The 18,170-nt window shown below is 45.3% G+C and overlaps 1 protein-coding gene across 2 annotated transcripts in view; it reads left to right on the plus strand.

Moving 5' to 3' along the window:
- The first annotated feature begins 209 nt into the window (after nucleotides 1-209).
- LOC131271518 (A disintegrin and metalloproteinase with thrombospondin motifs like) overlaps nucleotides 210-18,170 on the plus strand; it is a 93,939-nt gene continuing 75,978 nt past the window's right edge. For both annotated transcript variants that reach the window (XM_058272968.1, XM_058272969.1), the window contains exons 1-2: nucleotides 210-311; nucleotides 3,336-4,291. The gene's annotated coding sequence lies outside the window, so the exon portion shown is untranslated. The remainder of the gene's footprint in view (nucleotides 312-3,335; nucleotides 4,292-18,170) is intronic.

The raw sequence follows: 18,170 nt of genomic DNA on the forward strand, positions 1-18,170 counted from the left end.
TTTCACTACCTTTCCCCGTGGAAATGTAATGTTTTTCAACGATACTCAACTCGCTCGCGGCCGAATAGTGTCTTGTTTTTTTTGTGCCTCAACCTCTTGGAAACATTTTCAGGTGGTGGTGGCAAGGGGCAGTGGTTGGAGCGAGCGTGGCGTGGCGTGAAGGGTGTTGTGCAAAAGCTAAAGGCGCCAAGCCCAGTCAGTCTCCGAGTAGACACGCTCCCAGGCGCAACCGGCCATTCGTAGTCGCTGTCGCCGTCTTCGTCTTCGCTGCCGTAGCCGCCGTCGTTTCTGTCGTTATCGTCGTCGTGAATGTAAGAAAACGCTTCTATTATAAAGTTATCAAATAGCCTAGTGGGGTTTTCCGATAAAAACTTTGTTATAAACGCAAAAGAAATCGCACGAAAATTAAAAGAAATGGTCAATGAAATCCTGATGCGAGGATTATAAAACGAACCAAACTGTGTGTGGACGTGTTGGCAGGTGAATGTTGGTGTTTATATGAGTGTATTTGTAGGTTCGTGTAAATTTTATTCGTGGTGAACGTGGCTCCATACCATGTGAATGTAACTTTTGTAGTGTAACTATCGTAAGTGTTGTGTGCTTTTTCACATCGAGTGAAACGAGCCACGGTGCGCTGTCAAAGTATACGTGAAGCTTTCCCGTCTGCTTCCTTGTACCAGACAGCATCAACGATCAGTGTAGATAGTGGTAGTAGTGCCAGCGGGTTTAGTAGTGCCCGACTGCGGTGCTTAGTAGTCCCTCTAAGTGCACACCTATCTCATTGAGAGAGAGCCTATGTATCAACACAGCATCAGCGTGTGCTCTCGCGAGGATTATGCTCACGATCTTGCTTCTTACCTTCGTCACCTTGCCGCTACCTCGCTCAAACATTCAAGATCCCCTACCTCGAGCTCTTTCTTTCTCTTTCGCTCCCATTCTTGCCACTCGTCGTCTCTCGCTCTCGCTTCGGACACCACGAGTCGGGGTTCTCGGAGCGTGCTGCTGCTGGTGGTGCTGTTGGCTCAGATGTGCTGCTGTTTGTACGATCTTCACGGATCAGTTTATGTTTAGCCGTCGTGTCGTTTGGCTCGCGCGAACCGTTCGTTCTGGAAGCTTTCAGTGAGCCGTTCTGTTCTGAGCCTCGATCCCCGTGAGTGTTCAACGTGCCCAAGTGTTCTACTAAGGACTTTTCATCGGAATTAAGGCGGAATGTAAACTTTTGTGGCATGGAGTAGTTTCTGTTGCTAGTGTAAAATTTTATGATTTTTAAATTCCAGTTGAATATTTTTAATCAATATTTTTCTGTGACTATGAATGTGGTTTAGATCTATTTTCTTAACCAAGTCATTCGGTTTAGAAAATCTAAAAATCCCGTGCCGTATAAAAGCATCTTGAATAATCGATTACAATTCAATAGACTAAAATCAAAATAATTGAAGACACGCCTTTTTTTAATAATGTTTTTAAAAACATACGATTAGATCTACCGAAGTAACGTTTTGCGAAGGTTTACTGATTAGAATTTTTTAATGTTTAGTTTTTTAGGGCGAATAAATGCCAAAATCTAAGCTACGATCTTGCGGTGAAAAAAAGTTAAATCTATTATACAAAATCCGGTCTTTGGCAGCACGATTGTCGTATACGACTTTTCTTCACTTTTCCGCTTATGTTGTATTTTTCTTCATACAGTTTGTGCCGGAGATTTTTTTTATTTGTATTTGTTTCTTGCTATTGTTACACTGTGCGCACGCTAGCAAGCGTTAACGTTTCTTTTCCTTGGAAAAATGGCGATTTTAAAGCGGAAAGTGAATTTGTTGTAGCTGGGTTCGTGACGTTTTCACTGTAATGGCCAGCGGGGCCAGTGTAACATCGCTAGTGTTATTTTTTTCTCCACCGGATAGTCAGGCAAGGCCGAAAGTGTGCAAAAAATGAATGAAAGCAAAACATGAATGGCTACGAAAAAAAAACCTTGAAGCGAAACTTATGGCATGATATTTGAAGATGAGTTTCAATTTTCAGATCGAAAGCTTCATTTAGCTTCTGTCAGTCGGCAATATGTATGAAAAATAAATTATAACCCGATGCAATGAAAAATCAATCTGTGGTTTGTTTGGTTGAATTACAGCAGTGTTGCTTGTCACTTCAGAAAGACACCAGCTTCGCAGATCTGCCTGAGAAACATAAGCATCAGCGTGTTTTAATAAAGAAGTTTTTATTACGCTTCAACAGGCGTAATGCAGATTATCCCAATGCTCCAAAAGCTAACGAGTATGTGAAAAATATGTTTGTGCGTCCTTTGTATTTGCACATGGAAGTAAAAACAAACATTGGCATACGTTGAGCCGATCAAAACCTACGAAAATAAATCAAAGGAAATTGGACCAACACTTGTGGTAAGATGGAGGGGGCAAACAACTTGGCAAAATTTCACCCACACGCCGCTGGTTATTGCGCCCGGCATGCGTTAAGTAAATCGTAAAGTTTACTTTCGTTACCAATGGAAGCGCAACGCACGGAAGAAGCGCGAGCCAGTGGACAGTGAAGATGCGCGCGCCCATGGCCGAACGAAAGTGAAAAACTAAAACATCTCAAGAAAAGAAAATAATGGAGTGAGAAAAGGGAGGAGATAGATAAGCGACCAAGAGGGAAAATCGGACAAAGATCGAGGGAGAAAGAGAAATAGAAAGAGAGAGAGAGACAGGGTGACTGTGTTATGGGGGAGAAAAAGAAAAATGATCGGCGAAAGAGTTAATAAAAGTGCAAGTAAACGCACGAAGGTGTGGTATGTGGCGGGTGGGTGGCTTGCAGAGACGGTCGATAGAAAACGAAATTGAAATTATCCAACAAGGAAAAGTAGCCCTCGCCGTTGTCTGAACAGCGGGGGATGCAGATGATGCCTTGGGATTGAGATTGCACTTGTACCTTAGACGAGAGTCTGGAGGCTCTCCAAGATGCAGGCGAACGATAAGAGAGACGTGCAGAGTTCGATTTTGTTAAATTTCGATGGCACGCAACGTACACTTGTGTCGTGGCTAACCGAAGGAAAGAGGAAGAAGAAATCTACGTGAAGATACACTTGAAAAATTAAAGAAAAACATTCACAGACCCGAGCAAAACGTGGGTTCGGTGTGGAAGAGTTTGGTTAGCGGGAGGGATGGCAAATTCCGTTTCCAGGAAATAATAGCAAGCATCCATTGCGCTGCCGCTCCTCGGATTCAATTACATCTGTAAAGCTTAATTGTACCTTCGCGGGAAGAGGGGTTTTAAACCACCGCTGCGCGGCTGTGCGCATTCTCCTTCCGTTAATGCTAATGTAAATTTGTATTATCTAATAGCTCCCCTTTGGTAGATCCAAGAGAAACGACCGGCGAAGACAAACAGACAGCTGCGCGCGCGCTCGAGGGTTCGGAGACGCGATCCTTACGCGAACGGAACGATTGGCGGTTCGCTTTTATGTGTGCGACGATTTGGCGAATGCATTAGTGTGTGAGTTTCCAAATGTTTCAGAGAAAAGTGTTCGTTACCGAAAAGAAGAAAATTAATACCAACATAAAAAGACAGCAATCGTAACAGCAGATGGAAAATCTAAAATAAAAATTGTTCCGTTCAAAGCAGTTCTGAAAAACATTAAGCATAATTTTTGTTAAAAGCATCCATTAGAAAAAAAAAACAATTTACAAGTGGAAAAAAGCGCGGTTGCAAGGAAAGAATACAACGCGTCCGCAAGCGACGAACTCGCGCAAATCTCCCATTGCATACGGTACGGTGTCCCGGTTGGCATTTGGTGTCGCGTTTCGGGCGTTCCGGTTTCCGATATTCGATAGTGAATTGTGAGACGACGACGACGAATTGAAGTGTTTCGTTTCCTACCGAGTGTTGGCGTACGGGTTTTTCGGCGCGGCTTTTGGTGTTCCAGAAGTGATTCCCGATTCAACGAAAAGCGCACTATAAATATTCGACAACGCTGTGAGTGTGCTGTGAGGCAGATATAATTTTGATTGTTTTGTTTTTTGCTACATCTCGTGCCCCAAATGTGTGCCGGTTCGTCGGTGGTTCGTGCCTACGACGTCGTGTGTGTGCGGTGATAGCACACCCGGGACAGGAATCGGTGTCCTGTTGCGAAAGAAATTGCAAACAAAAAGCAAATAAAAAGGGGAAAAAAAGTTAAAGAAAGAAAAGCAACCCCTGCTCGGTTGTTCGGTTCAACAGTGTCCTGCACGTCGTTTCGTCGTCGTCCACGGTTCCCCGGCTACCGATGTGTAGTTTATTGAGCGATTAACAGGAGATAAATGTAAGTTTATGCCTTGCTGCTTATATGACTAGTGATAAGAAGAATATATATTCCCGTTCACTGTTGGTGGGACGTAAAAGAGTTCGCTGCTGTCTGCCGCAATTGTTGCTGGGGGGGAAATTTAGTGCCTCCGTTAACGGTCGAGAAAAAGTACTGTCGATCGAAGCCGAAGTTGAGCATACAATTAGATGACACGGCGAATCTCGCAGCCAAACACTAAAACGCACTTCAGCCAAAGGAATCTCCCTGGTGCCGGGTCTATTGGTCTTGGCCGGGCGACCTCCAAGCGCCTCCGAGCGTCCGAGGGGTGGATGAGAGTGAAAGTTGTTTTCAATACAACGCCGCTCGGCGATGATTGTTGGTTTTAGTTTATTGTGCTGGTTATTTAGGGTCGGTTGGTTTCGAACAAGGTGCCGTTGGAAATAGATTTTCACGGTCTCGTCTCGTCTGCTGTGGGCATGAAAATAGTTCTCTCCGTCACGGAACGTTAAACCACGGTGTTGAATTTGTAATCCAGCTGTTGGCCGAAAACAAACCGATAGCCGGGGATTAAAATAAATGTTTGATTGAATTGGACCGATACTCGATGGATGATACGGAAGATAAGTGATTCCGAAATTGAAGGGTTCGTTTAACGTCGTTAATTTTCCGCTGCTGTGCGCGGGAGGGGGTTGAATTTATGATTTAATTAAATCGGGAAATATTATGAAACTCCACACGCTCGAATTGGCGACTGCGTGCCGGCATTACGGGAGCGCTTAAGTAACAAGGTGAAAGTTCGTAAACTTGAATTTAAGCGCCGCCACCGTCACTGAGAGGTCGCTGGTGTGTGGCTCTTTTTCGGTTTTTGTTACTTGTCTTTCTCCTGCCTGTTGCAGAAGGAAAACGAAAAAAAACACGTTGAGTAACAAAGTCCATGTCGCGGCGGCAGCGGCGTTACCTAAATGAGCGGAGATGTGAAAGATGCAGTGAAGAAAACGGAAAAGTGAAAAAAAAATATCAACGACTTTGACTCTGACTTAAAAGTCGATGTGGTGATGAATGCCCGCTCGGTCAGGTTGACGCGGCGTTACGCTGCTAGGTGTGAGGACAATTTGAATAACAATCGATGTGCATCGTGTCGTATAAAGTTGGTGGAAAACAGCGGTACGTTGTGATATTTTTGTCCGAATTTTCGGAGCGTGGAGGTGGTAAGGGTTGGCTGGTTATCACATGGGCATGGAAGGTGACATGTGTTTGGGTATTTTTTTAATGAAATCTATCTGGTAGTACCACAGAGTGAGAGTTGAGCAATCATAAACGTTGCGTAAAGAGAGGTTGATAAATAATTATCTCGCTGGAGATTTCCCGCCTGCTGATGAGATTAAATGTTCCACACTTTGGAAAGTCACGCACCGAACTAAGCTCCACGTTCAAGAACACCGCAGCAACGCTGTTGTCGAGGGATTATGCTCCAGTGTTACCAATAGATCAATCTCTTCGACGATAAAAATACAACGGCACGTTTAAACCAAGCAAGCGGGGTTTCACCGTCGGCAACTTTTCCGCTCCCCCGAAAAAAATGCCGTTGTAATCCAAGCGCGCTTTCCGGGATTAACACCCCTAATGGTGGGTAAGCCGTGGTACAACGACGATCTACGGCGACTTTTCAACCCAACCGTGCAGCCTACGCCGACTTACCCATAAATCATTCGATTCCGATCTGAAGGGAAAGCAACCGGCATTTGGGGCTGGAGTGGAGGAGCAGGTTGATCCACATTAAGCTACGCTTGTACAATTTTAATCGTTGGCATTATCATTATGACTGTGTAGGCTTCGGGAGAACTTTCCCAACAAACAACCCTCACCTTGAGGACACTCGACGCTAACATCTGAACTCAAAAACAGGTATTTAAAATTCCAACCTGAACGAAAGTGCGGGCAGCAGGAAATTGAAAGTGTGAAACGACGGACTCGACTTTAGATTCTTGATAGCGGCAAACACTTTAGATTACGCAAATGATTTAAACCATTCAACCATTCTGGGGCGTGAATTTTGAAGTAAAGCTGTTTGGTGAAACCTATGGTTCTCATAAGCAATCCTTCTTCATTATGACAATCTAAAGTCTAACGCTAGAATTTTATACAGAATAGGTTTACTTTAACTATTCGAGATAAGTTTGTTCTACAAAAAGAAGCCGTTCAGAATTAGACAGACGAAAAGTTGTCCAGAAAATGACTAACATATTCTCGTTGGTAACACCTAGAACTCCCACCTCTGACTTGGAAGAGTATAAAACAGGTGGCCGATGAGTTGCAAAAAAAGTGAGGAAGTGTGAGCACAACATCAAATGCCGTGATTGTATTTTTAAAACACTCGGACGAAGAATTTTCTTCACCCGATAACCGTGAGATCGAGTCCATTTTCTCGACCGGTTCGATACCGGTGGTGGGGCTCGAAAAAGCTGCCGGACTAAAGGTTGGGAAGGAAAAATAAATAAATAAAAATTCTGGACTCGAATCGGAGTTGAATTTTGTGCCGAAGAAACTTGATTTGTTTTCTTCTGCTCCGTTCTCTCCGGCGAACGCTAATTTTATGCAAACCGCGTGTCCGGCGTAGAACCGGAACGGTATCGAAAATGGGTTTTCGGGAAGGCGCCCCCGTCGAACGCTCGCGCCTTTCCCTCCGCGCCATTTTCCTTGCCCGCTCGTACGTCTAGACAGCAGCAAACTAGGAAGTGTGAGTCCTTTGTGAGCACCCGTAGCTCGCGAGCTTTGCTAGCCGGATCTGGGCGAAACGGCGACCGTGAAAGTACCTTCGTTTTGCTGCCGCGTGCTTCCGCCCCGGCCGCGTTTTCCCTCGACCCTTGAGCCGACCGATCGAGCACCGGACTGACCGGTTCGCTAGGACTTGGGGGGCAGCGGGGTCTGGTCATCAGCCATCGGAAATGTCAGATATTCACCCGCTGGATGGAAAGGCCTGGCTCTCGGTTCGGAGTCTTGGTTTTCGATGCTCGACGGTTGCAAAATATTCAGCTCACCCCAACACCTTCCTTCTCGGCAAACTCAGGACTTGCAATACCGACACACACACACACAAACTCGTTGCGAATGTGAGTGCCAATGGGTCCGAGAGAGCCTCCACGCCATGCGGTAACACGCGAATCGGAACGGCAATAAATGTGTGCTGGTTTTTCTTCGCTCCCCTCGTGCTGCACGCGCGTCCCAACCAAGAAAATCCCATCAGCAGCAGCGCGAGTTCGAAAAAGCTCGTTGTGGAAAAAAAAACCGGCCAAACAAATCTGCTGCGCGTGGCCAGAAGAAACGGCCGACCAGCATGTTTCACTCTCGTTGGCGGGGTGGTTTTTTTTTGGCCGAATAAAGCCCGAAGAAGACGAAGAAACGGGCCCTCTCGGATGATACTTGGAGCTACATCTTGGAAGAAAAACCCACCCCATTCGGATCGATCGAATTGAAATCGAGTGAAAATGAAAGTACAGCTATTCGCGCGGACGCACGCCCATTGGTGTTGGTGGAGGTTGCTGCCGGTCATCTGACGTCATCTCGGGGCCCGCGGGTTCGTACAGCATCGCGCCGATCGCCGAATGGGGCAGACAGGTTCCGCGATTGTTTCCATGCACAATGATCGGGTCGTGTGTTTCGCAAACGCCAACGGCTTGGACTGCCTCCAAGTGGTGGTGAGAGGCCTTCGTCCAGCTAATCCGGTCCAGTTTGTGCAGCAGTCTCATCTTGAGACAATGCCAGAACGAATTAAACCATCGAAACGGAGAGATCAATTCATTTTCCAATTAGTGCAAAGCGTCGGCTTCGAGCCGATCATGGAGCGCAAGGAAGGTTACAGAAGTAAAGGCAAATACCTCAATGACTCTCTGCCTTCTTCTTTTTTTTCTCTTAAGCAAGGCCTTTGTCGCTTTTTTAAACCGTTAACGGATCGGACCGGACCAAACACGACGCTCACCGGGGCTGCCAATTACACTTTCTACCTTTGGCCCGGCTCCGACTTCAGGCTGTTGATACAGCTCGTGGTGAAGATGATCCATCGGTGGCGCTGCGTGATGATGGCATTGGCCACACGGCATCAGTTCCCTTCACTTCACACGACACAGATCCGTTCGAACGGAATCGATGCCCCCCGTGTGGTCGGAAAAGTGGAGGCAGAAAATTGGCGTGGAAATGAAGGATGAGCGCGTGGTGCAGTTTGCGCTCGAGCGTGAATGAAATTGAAAATTCGCATTTGCGAAAAAAAAAAAACGGCGATCGTTACCAGTCTGGTGCGTTCGGTTGGTGGCCGGCCGGTAAGCTGACTGGATCATTTACTAAACCCTCAAGGGTGTCTTCTACTGAGAGATTCAATGATTTTAATATACTTTAAATTAAATTGTAAGGGAATTTATTTTATATTGATGAAGTTGATACAGTCTATGTATAAACAATATTTTTCCAAATACTATATACTGGCATTCCATGATATTCTTTAACATCCCAGCAGTGCACACAAACCACCAACAGTGGAGTTTTCCCTCCGAGACGAGCTAATTGAGCAGTCTCCCGCAATCAGCCAGAACCAAACTGGCCGACCCCTTCCCTTCGGCGCTGCGTGGCCGAGGAATCATCGATCGGTAAATCATAGTGCAGTGTAAAGTGCAGTTTTTCTGCCTAGCTGTATTTACACTTGCGTTCCCCCCGCTTTCCTACCCGATTTTGTCCGCAACTGCAACTGCAATTTGTGCAACCGATCGTGATAGTATTATTTTTCTTTCTTCACGATTTCTTTCACGGTACTGGTACGGTTCTGGGGTTGGGGGGAAAGAGGGGGAAAAAAGGTGCACAGAAACAGTAGAAAATACAAACAAAGGGTTTTTCGCTCAATCAAAGCAACCGACTGTAATTGATTACGATTACGACGTTTAGCTAAGTTGAGTTGGATTTGATGGGAAAGACTCAAACTAAGCTTAAAACTTCAACATACTTACACTGTACTTCTGGAAAAAGAAGTTAAAATCATCAAAATAAAAAAACTGTGACAACAATTACCTTTTTGGCTGAATAAATTACAAATTTCTATTAAAAAAAATCGTTGAAATTAAAACAAATGTTAGTGACTTTAAGGTAGCGCAAAGAAATCGAATGAGATGCAATATTTAAATCTAAACTCGGACGAAACGAAATCAAAATTGCAGATTGGATTGACAAATCACGCAAGAATAGAGCAAACAGTTGCCAGCCTGATAAACAACGCAACGAGGCACCTTCAAGAAGATGCATAAACATGTCTGAAGATTTACTTTGCTGTTGCTTGCTAAAACCCTGAGCATCGAAACACGTCGATCACTTCGATCCAGCTGTTTTGGTTCGAAATGTTGGATCTGGACTCATCCCTCCATCGATCGTCGACTGAATATTTATATAGTCTCAGCGGACACCGGCGTCGGCGTCCGAACTCGTTCTCGCCGGATCTTCGTGCCACCGCGACGCAAAGACGGCAAGAAAGAACCGAAGAAAAAAGGACTCCAACTTCTCGCCCAGGCAGCGCCCGTAACCGAGAAAGGGGCAAGTTAACGAGTTTTCAAATTAAAGGTGTGGTATATGGGGTCTCGTGTCTCGTCGGTCGGTTTCGGCATGTTGGCATTTGCAAGACTCACCCCGCACCGGCCGGGGTTCGCTAGACTTCATCTCCCAGCTTCCCTTCCCGTTTGCAAACCGCGAAGGTGGGTCTCCGTAACCAAACAACGACAAACCCAGGGTGGGCAAACAAATGGTGATCCTTCTCCCAGCCATCCCACTTCTCGCCGCCAACCCGTTGCGCGCCAGGTCCAGGCTGGCCGTAGATTTATTCACGGCTTTCGATGGCGTTGGAGTTTCGTTCTGTTTCTTTTTCATTCATTCGACGGCTTCAAACACTGCACTGCCACCACCACCAGCACCACCACGGTGCGGAATCTTTTTGCATACCCTCGAATTCTCACGCCAAACCCTTGCCACGAGATTGGGGTGAACTTTTTCAACCTCTTCGCCTTTCAAGCCGTTCTTGTCGGCGCTCTCTTAGCCACGATAGTTTTCCGTACGTGAATTCGCAAAATCGCACACGCGCGTTTCCTTATCGGGTTGGTGGCGATTTAAAAATACTCATTCCACAGTTTGACGAATGTGCTTCTTTTTTTTTGCATAAACTAAACACTTCCTGGAGTTCCTCATTAAAAGTGCTCATAATTTTCGCAATCTGGCCCGCTGGCCAGGCAGGTCGCAGGTCGAACAGAAGGTAGACATGGACGTTAAAAATCGTTATTTCAATCGCAATTCCAACCCGATTCTGCTGCCGTCGATTCGTAAAGGCAACCCTCCCGGCACTCGAGGGAGGGTTTTTATTGATGTTTTAATTGTTCACCGTCTGAAGAGGGTCTGTACGGGATTCGTTTGCTTCCTCGTTCTCGAATGGTGGCAAAAGAGCGCGCATCCCAGGCGGGAGCTTTATTTTGCGTGCGAAACCAACCGAAGAAGTCCCTTCCTTCATGTAATATGAGCCTTGCCCGAACGTTCGCCGGTGCAAGATCATGTTCTCCGCTGCGCGAGGCGTGTAGGAATATTGATGTACGCCGAATGTTCGTTTGAAGTTTTTGCGCCCAGCCGCGATCGCAATAGGTCAAGTGTGACGATCAATGTTTATCCGCGAGCCGATCCGGCATTCGGTGCGATGTCATCTTCTTTTCTTCATCTGCCTTTCGGCCCGTCCTGTGTGCCTTAACGAGCCACTCGCGCGGATTTGATTACATTCGTTGATGCGCGAACTTTGAAAAACAAACAGTACAACCTTTCGGTGCCATTTACCTTTTCACGCTTTGCTCGACGATCCGGGGCCAATGAGAGGCTAATTCGAGGCTGCAGTTGTAAGGTACGGGAACGTTTAATGTTTACAAGTTCTTGTACGGTCAGTACAATGTTAATGATTGTCCGTGTATTCCTCAACGGTTGATTTTCTAAACGCACGCCGGAGATGACCTTGCCGATTCAGAGAAGGAAACATGCGTTACGATCCAAATAAAACCAAAGTTAATTTCGCCGATTTCGCCGACCATTAACTTTCACGCCAATCGACAGCTCAAGTCTGTTGCAATCCCGTGTGCAATCAATCTATTGCACCGCGAAATTGCAAAGACAATACGAAATATGTACCAAGTAGTGTTTGTTTTGTCGTTTTCTTGTTTGCTGTTAATTAATTCGTCAGCTTTTCGTTACGCCTTCTCGCGGCATCAATGTTAACCGTGTTGTCCCGAAACTTATCCGTTCATTTTTTTTCGGTTAAGGTAAGTTTTGCCAGAGCACGAAGAGCTCAACGCTACGCTAGAGCATTTCGTTTGCCAAATGTAACATTATAATTATTATTTAGGCAACAATTGTGGCCGCTTTGTTTGGGGCATAGTTTTTCTGCTGTACATGCTTCAAATTAACCACAGCTGATTTCCGTGGCTAGCTGGTGTTGGTATGGTCGCGTGCACTGGTGGGCGTAAGTGCCGAAAGTGAAAAATAGAAACAATGCACGACCACCAAATGCATTCAAATGGCCACGAAATAGGCTTGTGCCTATTTACATGAAGACAATTGCATTCATTCGTCTCATTGAGGGGGCGTGGGGTGGCAGAGGGGGCTGCAGCATTGGTTCGTAGTATGGTGCATGGGCTGCAGAACAACGCCGACAACCGAAAAATCCACTCGAACAAGAGCTGGTGAATTTCATAAGCGGGTCCCACTGCACACGACGACCAAAAACGAGCTTTTGAACAACGTTCAGTTCTGCTTTCGTCAGCATCAAGCGAGCAACAACACGAGCAACGTGCGCAATATGGCTGGCTGGTTGCGCGAAGGCTGGCGCGAGTAAACCGTTTGAATCTACCGGCGCAAACCTACCCCAAAAAATGGCGCCCCATTTTGTGGCGCGTTGGTCTCTTAAAAACAACGAAATAAAAATCGAGACTCGTGGCGTAAAAAAGAGCGTCGGTTTCACATTACAGCGTGTTTTAATTGTGTGTAACATGCCAGTGTGTTTCATTTTCCTCGCTATATTTGCGGGTCTCTTTCTCGATGTAGGTGACAGAAAAATTGCCAACACGCATGACCGTGGGGTGCTCCAGTTTCTGCCAATGACGGCAATTTTTATTTGTTGATCGAAATTTTTGTTTTGGCGGGACTGGCAAAAAAGTGTTGCTTTGGTCGAAATTGACTCCCACCGGCGAACTTCAATCGATGGCATTCGGCGTTTACTACGTGGTTAGTTTTTCCAACACTGACATTTGCATAGGAATGTGCGCCTGGAACATAACTTGCTGAATTAAAAATGGTTTTTAATGAGTGAAGTCAGAATGGACAAACGAGTACTAAACTAGATTATTGATCGCTCGCTTCGGATTAAATGTTTTTAAGAGGGCATTCGCGCGTGGCGTGAAACAATAGCAACTAGAGAACGACTAAGAAAGTAAGATAAAACTCTCATTTGCTGCAGGAATAAAGAACCCTCTGCTGTGGTGCGATTGCTGACACGAAAGTATATTTATTGGCCACGGGCTGTAAAACGTTTCAACGCTCGCTAAAGCCGATGAGTTGTGCCCAATAAACTGCTTTCTTTACGCCGTTAGCTACATTCTTGTGCTATCAGATTCGCAATCAATGCTAGACGACCGCTCGCCAAATCAAGACTTATGGTCACTCGCGTGCTTTCGATGTTTTTTTTATGTTTCTGTATTTTTGCTGCCCAGAAAACCGATGATTCATTCGCACCCTGCACACAGTTTTACGAACTTACGAATAATTTGGGGGCAATTAGCGACCCGTGCCTTGAGACGGCTACAGGAGAATTAAATGAAATAAGGGTGAAGAAGGGGCGAGAGGCGCAACACAAAAACAGGCCTAAGGCTTCCCCAAGAGCGGATTAGGATCGTAAAGAAAGATAACATATTTATCGCACTTTGGCGCGCGGGACCCTAAACGAACCAAAGTGAGCCTCATCTTGTAGTTCCCACTTCGCAAGCCTGTCCCGTTAGAGGGACACGGGGAATTCATATATTCGCAGTCATCCATGCTTCAGTGTGTGCATGCGAGGAAGTTTATGGAAGTTTATTTCAATATTTTGTTTTAATTTAATAAACCATCCACCAGCGAAGGAAACAAATTTATTTGCCAGTAGTTAGTCTTCGAAATCGCCCAACAACTCAATCTTCGGTGCGCGTGAGTCAAGAGGACCAAACCGCTTTGGCTCAAGTTGTCGGATTAAGATTGAAGATGGCTGGCGGGATAGACGAATAAGACGAAATCCCCTGCGATGAGCCGCACTTGGAAATCAATCCGACGAAACCATCAAACGGAGTTCCATCGTTTTGAGTCCATATATCTCGATGGATTTGTTGGCGTCTTATCTGATTTTTTTTGTTGTAGATTTGTTTCTTTGACACGACCAAGTGGCAAATCCACAGTACAAGCAGCTAAGGAGTGCGGGTTTGTTCCTGCGAATGCACGTCCACCATAAAAATTGGTGCTATAATCCGAACATTAATAAAACTAATCGTAATCGTTGTAATTTGTCGACCTCTGTCCAAACCGGTCGTTATTGGATCATTGTGTTTTTATTCTCAAACATTTTGCAATTTTTTCCCCGTGACTTTCCGTTTTGACACGATGTCTGTTACTTGAGGTTGAGGTAGAGATTAAATCAAATAACTATGGAATCAATACATGGAATAGTTGGGGCAGTACAAGATAAACTCGAACAATTCTGCATAACGACGATATTGTAGAACTAATGTACGAATTTGGTATTTTTCAGTTTAACATTTTATTGAAGATTTTTTGTGTTGCTGTGTAACATTTTCAATAGGCTTTCATGTTTGCCACATGCGTGCTCGAAGAAAATTATGCTGCTTCACGACGAATGGATAGAAAATGAAAGTTGGCAAATAGAAAGAACCATCGCCTTGTACAATACCGACAAAAACCAGTACACGCCGATGCTAGCAAACGGCACATCAATTGTGGCAAGAATGCGGCGGACCATCGTTGGTGGATGGCTTTCTTGTTGGTTTTTTCTCCGTTCTTTTTTTCCATCCCCACTTCGACACCTTCAGGCTGATGTTAACATCGCTACGAAGATGTACTACAACCAAGCCGGGCCCTGAAGCTTGGCGAAACAATCGAATGGCACGCTCGCGATGCCGATGGAGGTGTCTCGCAATGTGCTACACAATACGAGTACGATTCGCCGCGATGGCGCGACGGGACCGAGCCTTCTTCGCGGGACGTGGGGGTGTGTCCATTCTTTGGTTTTTTCTTTCTTTCTTTCTCGTCTTTCGAACCTGATGAATGCTGATGAAATGTGCGCGTTTTGACAGCGCGCGCGAGAATGGCGCCAATCGAAGCGACGGACAAATTATGGGCAGCAAGAGTGGTGAGGTTTGTTGTCAAAAACAGAGTGGTTAGTAGAAGTAGGGGAAGAAAAATAAATGGACACATAAAGCCAACATAGGAACGCAATGGGAAAAAAACACTCCCATTGGAATGTTGTCATCTTTTGGAGGTGTTGTGACAAGGAAAATTAATAGATCCCCCCGGACTGTGATGATTGCTGCCGTCGATTGGTCATGTGTTTGAACATCTAATGTACGCTACCGTGGGGTTAAGGGGAAGGAAGGACCCGAAGAGGAGCCCTTTTTGGTGGGGTCCAACGTTCGGGCAATTTGTGAACTCTTCTCATTACAAAAGGGAAGAAATTCCTCGGCTGCCACTGCGCGGGACAAATGATGTGTCCCGATGAAGCTGAGATATGAGGTGTTGCTCGAGCAACGCGCGCAAACGATCGATTAAAGGAGCGCTTCATTTGTCAGCTCCAACCGGAAGGGTTTTGCCGAAGGGGGCACTGTGAGGCACCTTCATTCACGCCGTATCAAAAGGACGTGACAGAGAGGCGCGTTAGGCGCGCGAGTCTGTTTACCCAACACCGTCCTGTCATGGCGCGTCTTGGACGCGATCAATTGGCTACACTCTTTGTTTGACGACCACGAGGCGAAATGAGCAGGCTGTTATTGTTGTTGTTGGTGATGCTGTCGTCATACCAACATTATTTCACCCGCCGCCTGGGAGGCGGCTTAAAATGCACGCAACACCGACAGCAGGTCTCTGGTTGACGGTTATTGAAATGAACTCAGTTTTCACTGCGCGAAGATTCACGGTTTCTCAGAACGGCCGCCGGCCACGACGAAAGGCATCGGCTTGGTGAAATTTGCAATTCGATGAATATTTATAGCTGAATATTTACACCCTCCCCGCACCTACCCAGCCCGTGCAGGGTCTTCCGCTGGCGAGCAGGCGATCGGGTGAATTGGCAGAGTCCTTCGGAGGTTCGGCTTCCGAAGGGAGGGGACGGGCGGCGATGAGCACACGCGATTCGCTAATGTGTGGAATTTATGTGGCAACTAATAAGTTCTAGCGTCTCGTTTTCCAGCGCGAAGATGATTAATGGTAATCTTGGGCAGATTAATACTGCTTGTCTCGCACTGCAATGTTACATTACTCATCAATTGTAGAAATACTTCTTCATTGCTTTTGTAATGAAGCGTAGACATTCGCTGTTGATGATTACTTTCAAGTTAATAGATTCATCGTAAAACAACTTTATGCAGGCTTCAGCTAGCTCGCGTCTACATTTCCGACAGCGAAAAGTAATAAAAAAATAGAAAAACACATTATTAATCTTAAATTTACTATCGCTTTTTATAGATAAAACTAAAAATGGTAATTTTTAAATGGAGTATCTATTTTTTTACGTAGAACACCAAATATTCTTGATAACAATCTGCTTATTTCATATTTCATGAAACGAAATTTGGAAACTTAATTTTTTTCATGTTTCAAAAAGTTTTCTTCTATCAAATCTATCATAATCCCGACCAAAAATACTATCAAAATAATTGAACTAGTTATCACAATTAAAGAAAGTCATTAATATTACTTCAAATTTGAAATTGGTAGTATTTTTGCGTGTATTAAACCACCTTCGTAAAACGTTGCCCGATTATTTCCAACTGGTACCAGCTAAAAACTTGAATTATTGTTTCATTTATTCTTTTCCTTGAATGTTTGTCGGTAGTTCATGATTTATACTGTTTTTTACAGTTATACAAATGTAGTAACATTTGTTTTCTTTACAATAAAATGTACATTTTTTGCTAGTTCTAGAATTGCTGTCTACTTTTTCGCTAATCACAATTTTCATCACAATAAATTATAAGCTTTCTTTCGTCATCGAGCTACCATAATTTAAAAATCTTTTTTATCAAACTTTCAAATCAAACCCGTGCAAACCTTTTTGTTCTTAAATTATGATAGTTTCTTCCTCAACAAATTCTTCCCAATAGTCGGTTTCTATTAATAATAGCTTGCCACTCCTGGTTTGCAGCTATTCACGGATCGTCAGGAATAAATAAGAAAAAAAATGATCCCATAATAAAAGTTGAAAATGCCTACAAACGCGATCTCTGATAACTTTACAAACACGTTGTAGAACCAATCAATGATAATCGACCTACACCTGTTCAGTTTAGTGGCCTGCCACCGGCATCGACAAAGAACCGACAAGTGTTCTCTACCTTCTGACAGCTTGTGATAAAATGGGAGAACTTATGCCGAAAGATATCCCATCTTTCGGAAAGTGTGTGTTTTAGTGTTTAGTGGGTTCCTTTTTTCAATCAACCCCGATGGAGGAGGAAGATGAGCAAACAAAAACACACATTTTCCAACATCCCGTCCAAATGATGCCACTCTAATGGCTTCAGCGAATGCAGCGATATCGATCTCGGAAGCCGCACTCGGATGGTGCACGGCTCTGAAAGGATCGTTGTGACCTGGAGGAAACTAGGCATGGGAACACGCAGCGAAAAAACAGCGATCCCTTCGCCGGATTCGTGTAGTTCGCGAAATTTGCTTTGGTCCACGGAGTCCGCCGGACACAACCGAACCACCGCCGGTGGGGGCCTATAAAAAGAAGAACAACCAACAAATCAAATAAAATTAAATTCACAAATCATCTCTGCAAACTTCTCCCCACGCACCACACGCTACCCTGCCGCTAAAACGATCCGGAACCGCTTCACACGGCCCGCCCACCATGGGCAGCAGATAGAGAACCATATGTTTGAATATTTAAGAAAATGATCAAATAAAAAAGGCTAGTGTGCGAGCGAGAGGAAACATGGGCGCAGACGCGCGGTGGAAGAGAGCAAGAGACCAAAAGGCCTAAAGTCGAAACAGGTTGTTCATCTGTCCACCGACAGGGGGAACATCTTCACGACGCGGCTCCGGAGAGCTACCTCCCGCAGGGCTGAACACACCAGACGGAGGGGGCGAAGCGGGGGGCCGTTCCCGGGGCTGGGACCGATCGTGCAGCCCTGGTAGCTCGGCGTAGAGATTGACCCACCGAGTGGCAAAGTCGCGACAAAATTGAAGAATGTTGACGGTGTCATAAAAGACCCGGTTTGGAGAGGAAGGGGGGAAAGGAAAAATCTGTAAAGGAGATTTTATTTCTAGAAAAAAAAACATAACAATCAGTAATTCGTTATAGAAAAAAAATCCAATCTCTGGAATCGGACACCGCTCAGTCGGGAAGGGAAAAAGGCTGATCGAGCCATGTGTGGCTCCCAGCCCAGACTTCTGTCTCTCTTTCACAAGCGCACATCTCCGCTTTTCTCCGGGGATCTTCAGTTCGGCCGGTTTTGTTCTTTTCCACTCCACTTCAAGCGTGGAACGGTAATCGGTGAGCTATGGAGGCACGGGAAACCAGTTCCTTGGCAAATATTTAAATGTGAGAAGAAACCGATAGAATAAATATGAATAAAAATCGAAT

Source organism: Anopheles coustani, chromosome 3 (genome assembly GCF_943734705.1).
Source record: "Anopheles coustani chromosome 3, idAnoCousDA_361_x.2, whole genome shotgun sequence".
Taxonomy (NCBI): domain Eukaryota; kingdom Metazoa; phylum Arthropoda; class Insecta; order Diptera; family Culicidae; genus Anopheles; species Anopheles coustani.